General features: G+C 50.1%; 1 pseudogene; it reads right to left on the bottom strand.

Moving 5' to 3' along the window:
* Window positions 1-9,140: 9,140 nt before the first annotated feature.
* Window positions 9,141-10,203, bottom strand: LOC128296940 (uncharacterized; annotated as a pseudogene).
* Window positions 10,204-14,238: the final 4,035 nt, after the last annotated feature.

The following is a 14,238-nucleotide window of genomic DNA, read 5'->3' as shown; positions in this document are numbered from 1 at the left end:
CTGGTACCTGCAATCCTGCCGATTTGGTTTCTCGTGGAATGTCGGCAGCGAACTTCACCAAGAGCCGATTATGGCACTTCGGCCCGGAATGGTTAACTCTTTCACCATCGTTCTGGCCCAGCGTAAATCCGGATTCCATCGACGGAGTGGATCTAGAAATCCGTCAGGTGAGTGCAAGTATCGTTTCCACCTCAACTCATCCATGGTTCGATATTTCATCATCCTTCACTAGGTTGGTACGCATAATTGGGTATTGCATACGTTTTTCGCGCAATGCCAGGCAAAAGGCGGGCACACCACACATCGTAGCACCACTAAGCATCACGCTAGATTATTTGCAAGCTGCCAAATCCGTGCTTTGCAGATTAGCACAACAAGATGCATTCTCCGTTGAAATTAAGCAATTGGAAAAGGGAGAAGCATTATTAAAACAATCATCGTTACGCAAACTAAGCCCCTTCATCGACGACAAAGGCTTAATACGAGTGGGAGGACGGCTTAAGCTTTCGCAGTTACCTTACCAATCGAAACATCCTGCGGTGCTTCCTAAACAGCATAAGTTTACTCGGCTTGTGGCTGAGCACTATCACAAACAGCTTATGCATGCTGGCGGAAGACTCCTGTTATCCCAGATGAGAGAACAGTATTGGCCACTAGACGGACGACGGTTGGAGAAGAGCATCGTGAGGAACTGTTTCCGCTGTATACGCCAGGATCCAGCTCTCGCACAACAACCCATTGGTCAACTGCCCACTTCACGTATTACACCTAGCCGGCCTTTCTCCATCACTGGAGTGGACTACGCCGGTCCATTTTACTTAAAACCAGCGTATCGACGGGCCGCAGCGGTTAAGAGCTACCTGTGTGTATTTGTTTGCTTCACCACGAAAGCTGTTCATCTTGAGCTCGTGGGAGACCTTACAACTCCAGGATTTTTAGCCGCCCTACGCCGTTTTACTTCACGCCGCGGTCTACCATCCCACATCCATTCCGACAACGGCAAGAACTTCGAAGGAGCTGCACGTGAGCTAAGTGAACTTTTTGACATGTTCAGCGACGAGCAACAACGTAGCATCATTGTCACTGATTGCGCGGACAGAGGCATCACTTGGCACTTCACCCCTCCGAAGGCTCCACATTTCGGTGGACTATGGGAGGCAGCGGTTAAAACAGCGAAGAGGCATCTCTACCGGCACCTAGGCGGCACTAGGCTGTCTTACGAAGGCTACTGCACCGTACTTCAGCAGATTGAAGCCGCAATGAACTCGCGTCCATTGTTACCCATGTCTGATGATCCCGACGAACTAGCGGCACTAACACCAGGACACTTTTTAATTGGCACATCGATCCATGCTGTTCCCGAACCGGATTATACTCACCTGAAATCCTGCACTCTCGACGATCTACAGAAGCGGCAATTGCTTGTGCAACGATTCTGGAAACATTGGGCCACAGAATATCTACAAGAGATGCAAAACAGTTACACGCGGCCGGGCAGCAACAACAACAACATACTTACAGGCAGGTTGGTGATACTAATGGACGAATCTTTACCCGCTACTCTTTGGCCTCTAGCACGCATTGCACAAGTACATCCTGGAGAAGATAGCATCGTTCGCGTAGTGACACTAAAAACAGCAAAGGGTACAATAACTCGTCCAATAACAAAAATCTGCATCTTACCTGTGAGCACCGACAACGAGGACATCACGTGCTGAATAGTTAACTTCTTTGACATCCGTCAAGGGGGGGGAGGATGTTGGAGCGTTGTTTACGTCCAACTGTTTACATCGCCAGAAACCTCCGACAAGTGACAGTCGGAGGAACGTAGTAATCTTAACGCAAAAATGTAGCCCGAACCACTAGTTCCGTAAAGTTATAAATATGAGGCGAAAGGGTTTTTTCGCTCTCTTACAACTAAAACTCCACCACGGATCGGTAACTATAAAGCGCAAAGGAAAGAAATTATCCGAAAACGATCGCGAAAGAACAGAGGTAATGAAGAAAGAAGAGAGGGGACATCGAATTCCGAGGAAAGTAAACAGGCGATGAAGTAGGACTGCGCATGCGAATGGCGGGATTCAATATCAGTTAAACCCAACATTCGGCAGCGGAGAGAATATGAGGGCATAGGGACGGAATATCCCCGAAGAAATCTACGGACCGCGAGTCGCGTAAACTTCCGCTGTACCCTCTCTAATCTCTGCATACCGGTCACTCCGGCTGGTGTCCAAATTACACTAGCATAGTCCAAAGTGGAACGAACCCAACAACAGTACAGTGCCTTTAAACATAAAGGATCTCGTATTTCCGAGGCCAGACGAGTGATGAGGCCTAACGCACGGTTCGCTTTATTGACAACATGGTCAATATGAGCGTTGAACGAAAGACAATCATCGAGCCAAACCCCAAGATCTTTCACGGTAGATTCTCTGCTTATCTGGGTACCACATAAGGAGTAATCCCATGTCAGCCGACCCACAGAGGACCTACCGAACGACACTACACAACATTTCGGGGGACAGAGTACCAACCCATTTTTTAGACACCAAACAGAAAAATCATCCAGAGAACGTTGGAGAGATTGACAGTCAGCGGACGAGGAAACAGGAACAAATATTTTTATGTCGTCAGCGAAAAGAAGGTGTCCATCAGTCGATAAAACATTGATGCAGTCATTAATAAAAAGAACAAAAAGGATGGGACTAAGAGCACTTCCCTGCGGAACACCAGACAAGCCAACAAATGAAGAGGAAAGGCAGTTCTCTAATCTGACTGAATATGACCGATTCGAGAGAAAAGACCAAATCCAGGACAGAAAAGGACCACCGAACCCGAGTTTCTCTAATTTTAACAAAAATAAAACATGAAGCAAGCTATCGAAAGCAGCTTTAAAATCAGTATAAATCGTATCCACTTGACGTTTACCAACGATATTGGACATGACAAAAGACACAAAACACATGAGATTTGTCGAAGTGGAACGTTTGGGCATAAAACCATGCTGATTCGGGGAAATGTACTTGGATACTACAGGAAGGACAAAGGATTGAACAACGGATTCACACACTTTTGACATAGAACAGAGTATGGCGACACCACGAAAGTTGGATGCTACTGAACGATCTCCCTTTTTAAATATAGGGCAGATCCAGGAAGTTTTCCAGAGAGTTGGAAAACTGCCCTCTTTGAAAGATCGTGAGAAAAGACGAAACAAGATTGGGACAAAAATATCACTACACTGCTTTAAGACACAAGATGGTATGCCATCAGGTCCAGGTGAGAAAGATAGTTTTAATTTTTTTAGAGCTATGGCAACATCATTTTCGCTAAAATATATTGTATTACAATTAAACACGTTGCTTGGTGTGTAGTCCAAACCTTCAGAGAGAGACACTGTACTGCAGCATGGATCAACGAACACACTCGAAAAATGCTTCGCAAACAATTCACAACAACCGGATGGCGTATCAGCCACATCATCGCCAAGGGAAATTGAGGAAGGAATGCTATTGGATTTACGTCGGGCATTTGCAAAACGCCAGAACGATCGAGGTTCAGTTGTAAGCCTGGATTGAAGGCGCAAAAGGTATGACCTATAGCATGCCCTGTTATAGATACGGTATGCAGTGGAGGCGTACCTGTATACTCGAACTGCATGCGAGGAACGGACCCGTCTTAAGGTACGGAGTGCACGCTTCTTATCAGCTTTTAGAGCTTTAAGAGTTCTGTTGGACCAAACCGGATTGCGAGGGGGAGGTAGGAGAGGACAGCACGAGGAAAAGGATGAAAGGATTACATTGTTCAGTTGAGATACAGCGATGTCAATTGAAGAAGCAGCTTCGATGAAGTTAAGGTCCGAGTTCTCTAGAATTCGTTGTAGTCCAATGTAGTCAAGTCTTCGAAAATTGTAACGTCTGCCTTCATTTCTAATCGGAGTCCGATGACTGCGGCCGTTTGAAGTCGGTTTGTTAGCTGGGACGTGCAGTGTCGCGTCGATTGCCGGGTGAAAATTGTCCAAATTGAGCAACGGAGTCGAGGATTCAGTAACAGAGCATAATGTTTTCGCCATAGGATTGGCAAAAACTAAGTCGAGTTGTCGGTTCATAAAATTTTTCACACCCGAAATCTGCGACAATCCGTTAAGAGTCATGCCGTCTGTAAGCATCCCATCGTTAACGGATGTTATGCTGGGAGTAAAGCAGTTTGCGTCTGTTAGGGACGCGACCCAGGAGAGAGAAGGAGTGTTGAAATCGCCAAACAGCAACAGCAAATCAGAAGGTTTCATCCTATCCAGGATCACGCTTACGCTCTCGTGCAAGGCATGCAGGATAGACTCACGGTTACTTCGATAAGGCGGCACATATATGACACCGATGAACATCGATACTTGGTTGACCTTCAAGCGTACCCAACTCAGTTCAAGAGATGGGAAGGTGTGTGTAACATTTGAAGTGTTAAGCTTAGCGGAGCAAGCGATCAGTACTCCACCACCACGAGAACAATTACTATTATCAATATTTCGATCGCAGCGGTAGATAATATACGAGTTGTCTGTGAAGAACGAGGATGGAATAGAGTCATCAAGCCAGGTTTCCGTTAGTACGATCACATCATAGTCGGACTCGACAATAGCCATACGGAGATCGACGAGTTTAGTGCGCAATCCTCTTACTTTTTGGTATAACACGTGTAAAGGAGTGGATACAGGTGCTTGGCTTAATGTGGGTGTGTTGATGATGACGTCTGTGGTTCGGTGTGGGATGTGGGATCGGTGTGTACTTTCACATGTGCTTTGGTGAGTGCTGGATTGTCGGCATGAGGTTGTGTTGAGTGCTGTGGGTTCACCAGTCTGGTGTCTGGACCGGTCTGGAGCAGTGGACCCAAATCCACGGGTGTATCGCAAGGATGAGTAATAGTTGCAGGATACCAAAAATTTGGCACATTTGTGCGTCGATCGGTGAATTCACGGTATACTAAACCGGAAGGCCAGGTTGAAGGATCCAATGCCTTGCTTTTGAGCGTAGACGACAAACCCACCTTGAAGGAGATAAAGGTGAGAGTGCTTATATCGCGATCCTTAGGCAGCACCTTTAATACTATGACGTCGTCGGTGTCCAATTGGTGAGTGACCAGCGTTTTTATTTCCACGTCAGAGACCGTTTTTTCGATGCGGGTCAAAAACAACCAAAATTTCGGTTCCCATGAGGGAACCATGCGAACCGCACGAGACGGTGTTGAGATTGGTGCTGTGCCTATAAGCAATGGTGCGGCATTGTCGGGAAGAACTGTTTTTGGTGGAGACATTTCGACAAGCCTGCGTTTGGGCGCATTGCGCTTCGGAGCATTCGTCGATGAGCGGATGGATTCACTGCTGCGCGTGCTTAGAGGTGTGTTAGTGTTACTAACTGATGGTTGTATATTCAGCAGGTGAGCATTTCTCGGCACAGAGAGCTTGGTAGTGTGCGTAACAACATCCCTGTTGACCGATGTCAACATATCAGTTTTTATGGCGGCAAGTGCATCATTCAATCGACGATCAAATTCGTTTAATAACACCGTTTTAAAGTTGGTCAAGATAGTAGCAAATTCTTCGAGCAACGTGACTTTGCAGCAACGGAGGCTGGAACAACTTGCACAGGACCACGATGACTGCGAACCAGGTTTAACAATCTCGGACAGGACCTCGACCGAGACGCCTAGGCAAGCTTGATGGTAGGTGTTATTACACAGTCCAGCACACTTATACACATTATCGTCATTTACAGATTCCAGGCACGACGGACAAGAAGTGGCCATAGCGGCAAACGACAGTATCGCAACGCTCAAACAGGAACGAAAAAACAAGCACGAACAGCGAAAAAAGTCTCACAGCAGTTCACTTGGGGATAATCCGGAAATGATCACAAAGGCTCAATTCAAATAATGTACGTGAGCAGAATATGATCAACAGCAAAATTACACACAAAAAGCCGTAAAAAAACAGAGCGTGATGTAAACACAGCCGATTAGCCAACGATCGATGATCGATGATGATGATCGATGATTTTGCCTCCAAAGTTTGGTTGATAGATGGTCGGTATGAGGCTGGCCTGTTATGGAAGTATGAATCGATTAAGCTACCAGATAGCCGAGCTATGGCGTTGAAACGCCATGACTGTCTGGAGAGAAAGCTGCGCCGTGACCCAGAGCTGGCTAAGGCAATGTATGCCAAGATTAAAGAATACGAAGAGCGGGCGTATATAAGAAAGCTTACCCCTACTGAGCGAAGCACCAAAGAGCCAAACGATTGGTACTTGCCCATCTTTCCCGTCATCAACCCGAATAAACCGGGAAAGGTAAGAGTTTTGTTTGACGCCGCTGCGAAGGTGAATGGAGTTAGCCTGAACTCAGTTTTACTTACTGGACCGGACCAGCTCGTTGGACTCCTGACCGTCCTCTACAAGTTCCGCGAGTATAAGATTGCGGTGACCGGAGACATACATGAAATGTTTTTGTATGGTCCATATAAGCATACATCGAAGCATGCGATAATGAATCGTGCTAAGTCCATGAACGTGCATATCTGCCCCTGCAATGAAAGAAGAGATAGTGAGATGGATCTGGCATTAAGGAAATACTTCTCTTTTGAGTCGCTGGGAGTGTACCATCCTGTTAAACAGCTACGTTCGGATGATGAAGAGCGTGCACTAAACATTTTTGCCTCCAAAGTTTGGTTGATAGATGGTCGGTATGAGGCTGGCCTGTTATGGAAGTATGAATCGATTAAGCTACCAGATAGCCGAGCTATGGCGTTGAAACGCCATGACTGTCTGGAGAGAAAGCTGCGCCGTGACCCAGAGCTGGCTAAGGCAATGTATGCCAAGATTAAAGAATACGAAGAGCGGGCGTATATAAGAAAGCTTACCCCTACTGAGCGAAGCACCAAAGAGCCAAACGATTGGTACTTGCCCATCTTTCCCGTCATCAACCCGAATAAACCGGGAAAGGTAAGAGTTGTGTTTGACGCCGCTGCGAAGGTGAATGGAGTTACTTAGTGTGATGACATTCGGAGCTGCATGTTCGCGAAGCACAGCACATTACGTGAAAAATATAAATGCCGACCGTTTCCTAGAAGAATACCCTCGAGCCGTCGAGTGTATCAAATACGAACATTACGTGGATGACATGCTCGCCAGCGTAGAGACAGAAGAGGAAGCGATTAAACTCGCACGTGATGTCCGTTTCGTCCATTTACAAGGCGGGTTCGAGATCCGCAACTGGTTGTCTAATTCCACCAGAGTGAAGAGTGTGATGAACGGGAACGACTCCAGCGATATTGACATGCCCATTGAAATGGAAATGTCAACGGAAAAGGTGCTTGGCATGTGGTGGAACACGGAGACGGATGTGTTCACCTTTAAAATCTCTCCGCGATACAATCCACAATCATTGCTCAACGGGAAAGCACCAACAAAGAGAGAATTATTGCGGATCCTAATGTCCATTTACGATCCCATGGGATTAATCGGCCACCTTTTAATGTACCTGAAGATTCTGCTGCAAGAAGTCTGGCGCACTAAGGTCACCTGGGATGAAGAAATCACAGGTACTCTTCTCGATAAGTGGCATATTTGGTTATCCGTTTTACCAAACATACAGGCAGTAAGCATTCCTAGATGTTACCGACAAGCCTCGACCGATAAAAACTCGAGCGTCGAACTTCATGTTTTTTGTGACGCCAGCGAAAATGGAATGGCTGCTATCGCCTATCTTAGGTTTGAAGAAAGTGGTAAGATAGAGTGTGCACTGGTGGTTTCGAAAACAAAGGTCGCTCCTTTAACGTTTACATCTTTACCCCGACTGGAGCTACAGGCTGCAGTAATAGGAGCGCGTTTAGCAAACACAATACGAGCATCGCATCGTCTACATTTTGCGCGAGAAGTATTCTGGATCGATTCCAAGACTGTTATGTGCTGGATAATTGCGGACCATCGAAGATACAGCCAATTTGTTGCTGTACGAGTAAGCGAAATCATCCGGAATCGACTATTTCGGACCGATGATAGTCGCAGTGGGCAGGAGAAACGAAAAACGGTGGGGAGTTTGTTCACCTGCCTCACCACCAGAGGCATTCACATCGAGGTTGCGAGCAGTTTATCTGCTGACTCGTGTATATTGGCGATCCGAAATTTCATTGCCAGGAGAGGAACGCCACTGGAGTTTGTGAGCGATCGGGGCACCAACTTTGTAGGCGCATCACGTGAGCTAAAGGAAGCGTCTGCCTTGATAGAGACCAATCGGCTGATGACAGAATTCACGCACCCAGCGACGAAATGGGTATTTAACCCTCCGGCATCGCCCCACTTTGGTGGGTCATGGAAGAGACTGATTCAATCAGTGAAGAAAACGCTTTCCTCCTTCAATCTCCCTCATCATCCCGTCGACGAGCTACTCCGTGCCAGGTTGAGTGAAGTCGAGATGATCGTAAACTCGCGGCCTATGACAGACGTTCCGGTTGAAGATGAAACCGATCCACCACTAACGCCAAACCACTTCCTTTTAGGTAGCTCAAATAGAAGCAAGCTACCGCTACCGTTCGACGATTCTGTTCCGTCCATACGTAGGTCCTGGAAGGCAGCACAACAGTTTGCCGATATATTCTGGAGAAGATGGGTAAACGAGTACCTACCGACGCTGACCAGACGGACCAAATGGTCCCAACCGACGAAGCCGCTGGAGGAAGGGGATCTGGTGTTGATCGCAGACGGAAACAACCCAAGAAACTGCTGGCCTAGGGGACGGATTGTAAAGGTGTGTCGTACGACCGACAATCAGGTGCGACGCGTGACGGTGCAAACGATAAGCGGTTTATTAGAGCGACCAGCAGTTAATATCGCGTTATTAGACGTCGGCACAACGGTGGTAGACCACTAAAGCGGCATACCGGTGGGGAGAATGTTACGTTGTAACCGTGCCGACAAAACACAACACGTTTAGACAATTAGACCAGATTGCGAAACAGAGAGCTGTCAGGGATCATGTTGATATTGTAAGGACCTTGGGCGTCAAGGTGACAGATTCGACAGAATTCGAAGATCGAATCTAAAGGGCAACGATCGCGTTAAACCGAAGGCGCAACGGCCATCGCGGGAAAAAATCTATATAAGGCACGCGCGTAGGGCCAGCTCGCGCTCTTGTTGCAAAGACCGAAATAATACCGCGTTTTTTAAAACTTCTACCAAGCCTTCTACTAAGCTACCACTGAAGTTAGGGATATGCGATTATAATAAACGTAGTGTATTCTCTAAAGTGTAACGGTGTCGTTTTATCAACGGTTTTTATCAACGGTCGTCGAGGAGCCGACAAGTTGCGTTCGCAACAAAGCACTTGAGCTGTTCCTCGCTCATTCCATTTAGCTCGAAATCCACGCACGCCCGATTAACGCGACATGCGTACACCAAAAAATCCTCACTCTTGCTCTTTACTAACTGCATGCATTAGCAAGGATTCTGTCTTTCCAAAAATGGATTTTAGTTTGGCAATGGTTGCCTCGAGCGTAAAATCACGGGGTTTTTGGGAAAGAATATAATTCACATACCTTTCGTGTTCTAACGGACCCAGCTTCCTCAGGAATAAGCGCACTTTGGCCGCACCTTCAATCCTGGCTGCATCTCTGACGAACAAATCCTCGTAACGCGAATACCATTTCTCGAACGTTACGCCTGCGTCAGCATCGAAGCGGAATTCCGTGATGTTCCTGGCTAACGAATCAAGGGTTTGCTCAGGATTGAAGGGAAACTGGTGATGCTGCTGCTGCGGCTGTGATGCCGGCTGCGTTTGTGATACCGGTTGCTGTTGCTGCTGTGGCTGTGATGCTGACTGCGATTGTGATACCGGTTGCTGCTGCTCCAACTTGGTCATTACTTGCTGCATGAGCTGGATCAATTGCAACATTGTGGGCTCACCGCTTTTTTATAAATTCGTCTGTGATGACGGCATTGAGAGCGATGGGGAATGCTGGCTTGATGACGCCATGATAAGCGATTGCGGATGCTGGCTTGATGACGCCGTGATAAGGGATGACGGATGCTGGGTGGGCGATCCTGCTTGATGATCCAACGTTGCACCGTTTGGTTGGAACGGCGCTCCAAACCCGGGTTGTAGATGCGCGGTACCCGGAACATCGAATTGTTGCGAGAGACGACGTTGATCCTCTTCCATGCTACTGTCTCTCAGGTCCGTGTACTTGCGACGCCGCTTGCGAGGGAGCGGAATGATTGCACTTCGCGGTATACTTTTTTTTTCACTAAACTTTAGTCCTCGTCGCCACTTTTGTGTTTAAAAGTCACTTTCGTTTACTTAAATAAAACTGAGATGGTCGAAATTTAAAAACACTTAATACCACACACTTTATGTTAAGACTTAAGAATCACAAATATAACAATAAGGCGGGACGCTACAGAACACGTCCTTTCGCTTGGGCGGTTGCGTTGGAAGAGAGCAAGACGATGGCCGCGCGCACAGCCGACGATAGCCGAACAACGTACGTCGATCGCTGTCGCACGACAACAGGATCGAGCAAAGCCGTAAAGCTGCACGACCGAGGTGTATACACAACAGAAGGTGCAGAAGCTTTACGCGGACCAGGTCACGACCGTAAAGTCGAACTACGGTACGTTGGTCGCGTTTTTTGGTTGCCTAGAGGTGGCCGCGACGGAGGAGGCGCTGCAGACGTAGCACGTCATCGGGCTAAGTCGGTGCTGTAGACTCCGGAAGGTGGAGACGAAACGCCAGTGCTACCGATGTTATGAATTTGGCCACATCGCCACCAACTGCCGCGGCAAGGATCGGTCCAGCAGATTCCATCGATGTGCTGAGCCTAAGCACTCTGGACCGTGCACTAAGGAGCGGAAATGTCTCGTCTGCAAGGGCCCGGACGCAATCGGACACTCGTTCGGCCAGCGCAACTGCCGCCAAGTAGGAGGAGGGGTCACCAGCCGGCCCTGCAATGGTTAAGGTACTCCAGCAGAACCTCAACCACAGCCAGCTGGCCCAGGACATGCTGCTGCAAACGGCCCGATCGGAAGGCTGCGACATAGTGCTGATCTCGGACCCATACCGGATCCCCGAGAACAACGGCAACTGGGTTGCGGACCCGACGGGCAATGTGGCAGCAGTATCGACAGGAAGGTACCCCTTCCAACGCATTATCGAGAATCGACGGGATCGCTTCGTCGTGGTCGAGATGCGTGGCATCGATTTCTGCTCCGTGTACCTACCACCAGTGGGTCCCGATTCGACTTTAGAGGATTTCCGGCGCAAATGGACAGAGATTGCGTCGGTGATACCACGGAACCGGGACACCGTGATTGGCGGCGACGTCAACGCCTGGTCAAGAGCGTGGGGCATGGAACGCAGAAGCAACGATGGAGAGCGGGTGCACAGGGGCGCGGTGGTAATGGACGCAGCGGCGTCGCTGGGACTGGTCCTGTTGAATCGGGGCAACCATCCGACATGGAGCGGTCACAGTGGTCGCAGCTCCATCGTCGACGTATCCTTCTGCAGCCCGTCGCTCATGGGAGACAAAGACTGGCGCGTCTGTGACGAAAATCCGAGCGACCACAACACCATCAAGTTCACGGTCGAGCGGACGACGGCACAACAGACACAACCTGGGACAGAGGGAGCAGCAAACGGCGGAGTGTAGATGGGCGACCCGATTCTTCAACAAGGACCTCTTTGTTGAAGTCATGGGCTCGCTGGACATCCACAACCACACCCTCTTGGCGGACGAGCTGACGCAGGCCATGACAACCGCCTGCGACGCGACGATGCCGAGATTGCCTGCGGCCCGAGGAAGACGACGATCGGTGTACTGGTGGAACGAGGAGATTGGCCAGCTACGTCGCAACTGCATCGGGATGCGGAGACGGCTCAGGAGAGCACGGACGGACGACCAGCGAGAGGAACGACGGCCGGCCTGTACAGCAGCCAGAGCAGCATTGGAGCAAGCGGTCAAGCGAAGCAAGAGGGAGTACGGCGAACAGCTACCTGAACAGCTAGTGTTGCGTACGCAGACTGCGTCGCACAACTTCGACACTCCTGGCTGTCGCTTCATGCGATAGCCTGTGGATGTGATCGTGTCGGCGGTGACGTACGCCGCCGACGAAGGCTGCCGAAGCAGCAGGGTCATCGTCACAGGATGGTCCCGGTGACGCTCCCCAGGGAGTCGGTTTGTTACCATGCAGGTACGAGCACGTACCTGTTTCGCACTATAGTAATTTATAATAAATGCTAGTATAAGTTTTAAAATGTGAACAGTTTACGTCCTGTGTGTGTGAACGTGAAAGCGTCCGAAACCGTTCCCCGCACGCGGTTGTAACAGCTAGGGCCCCACGGATTCGGGCCGGGTTACAAGATCAGAAAGCAGCAGTGGACTGGAGCGCGCGTACCGATGGAACGGGACACAGCGAAGCTCCAGCACATCGTCGGCGAACTTTTTCCGGAGCGACCGCCCATAGAGTGGCCCACAGCGGCCAGATTGTCAGACGAGGACATCGACCGGGATCCCGTCACCGAGGGGGAGCTGTTGAGCATTGCAAAATCGCTCAACCCGCAGCGAGCCCCGGGCGACGACAATATCCCGAACGTGGCCCTGATAGCGGCGATGACGGCCTTTCCCGATGTCTTCAGGAGAACGTTCCAGCACTACATCCGGACAGGCTACTTCCCGGACGAATGGAAGAGGCAACGGTTAGTGCTGTTCTCCAAGACGGGGAAACCACCCGGGGAACTGTCGTCGTACCGGCCAATCTGCCTACTGAGCGTCCTCGGGAAAGTACTGGAGCGACTCATTCAGCGCAGACTCACGGAACATCTTGATGCGACGGGTGGTCTGTCTGACGCCCAGTACGGATTTCGAAAGGGATGCTCTACGATCAACAGGGTGCTCGCCAACGGAAAGGTCGCGCTCGACAAGAAGGGCAATGGCGACCGACTGTGTGCGATGGTGACAATCGATGTGAAGAACGCCTTCAACACGGCCAACTGGACAGCGATCGGAGAGGCTCTGCAGCGAAGGAACACGCCACCGTACCTCCTGGCGATGCTGCGGAACTACTTCGAGAATCGCACGCTCCACTACGAGACGGACGAAGGATTGGTCTCGCTACCAGTGTCGGCGGGCGTGCCTCAGGGTTCGGTTCTAGGGCCAACTCTGTGGAACGTCATGTACGACGACCTTCTCCGTCTGGAGCTGTTCGGGAAGCGTGCGGACATCATCGGGTTTGCTGACGATGTGACTTTCACCCTCGTTGGACGGGACACGCAGGACATCAGCGCCCTTGCTACAAGGAACCTGGAGACGATCGAGCGTTGGATGGGAGGAGTGGGATTGCAGCTGGCCCATCACAAGACCGGCTACATGATCTTCTGCACCCATCACACCCCGCAGATAGGCCAATTACGAGCGGGGACACACACGATCGAATCCACGGAGACGCTCAAGTACCTCGGAGTTGAGCTCTCCGCAAACAGCACCACGGTCGACATCTAGAGGAGGTTTGCAACAAGGGGCCTCGTATCACGAACGTCTTGACCGCCCTGATGCCGAACAAGTGTGGCCCAAAAAGCAGCAGAAGGAGACCCCTGGTGAACGTCGGGAATAGCATTGTCCGCTACGCTGCGCCAGCGTGGGGACGGAAGCTTCTACAGAGGAACACTCACCGCACCACAGTCCAGAGGTAACATCGCACCGGAGTGCTTCGAGTGGCCAGCGCATTCCAAACGGTTTCATACGACGCCGCCTGCATGGTTGCAAGCACCATCCCGTTAGTTCTCCTCCTAGAGGAGGACATCCGCTGCCACGACGAAAAGGCAGCGAGGGGAGGTCCAGCACCAGACATACGGAAGCGGCAGCGAGAAGAGACCATGGAGCGCTGGCAACGCCAGTGGACAGCCGGCGCAGAACAGCAGAGTTCGCCAGGTTTGAAGACAAGGAGGCTGATCCCGAACATCAGTTCATGGGTTGGCCGCAAGCACGGGGAAATAGATTTCTATCTTACCCAAGTCCTAACGGGACACGGGTTCCTGCGGAGCTACTTCGTCAACAAAGGTATCCTGGAGGGCTCGCCTAACTGCCCGGTGTGTGAGCATGACGTGGAAGATGTCGACCACGTGATGTTCCACTGTCCACGGTTCGCCCGAGCACAACACGACATGCAGCAACAGAGCCACACCCGCTTGACGATGGACAAC

Source organism: Anopheles moucheti, chromosome 2 (genome assembly GCF_943734755.1).
Source record: "Anopheles moucheti chromosome 2, idAnoMoucSN_F20_07, whole genome shotgun sequence".
Taxonomy (NCBI): Eukaryota; Metazoa; Arthropoda; class Insecta; order Diptera; family Culicidae; genus Anopheles; species Anopheles moucheti.
Note: the sequence above shows the minus strand (reverse complement) of the source record. Positions and strands in the feature narration are given on the sequence as shown.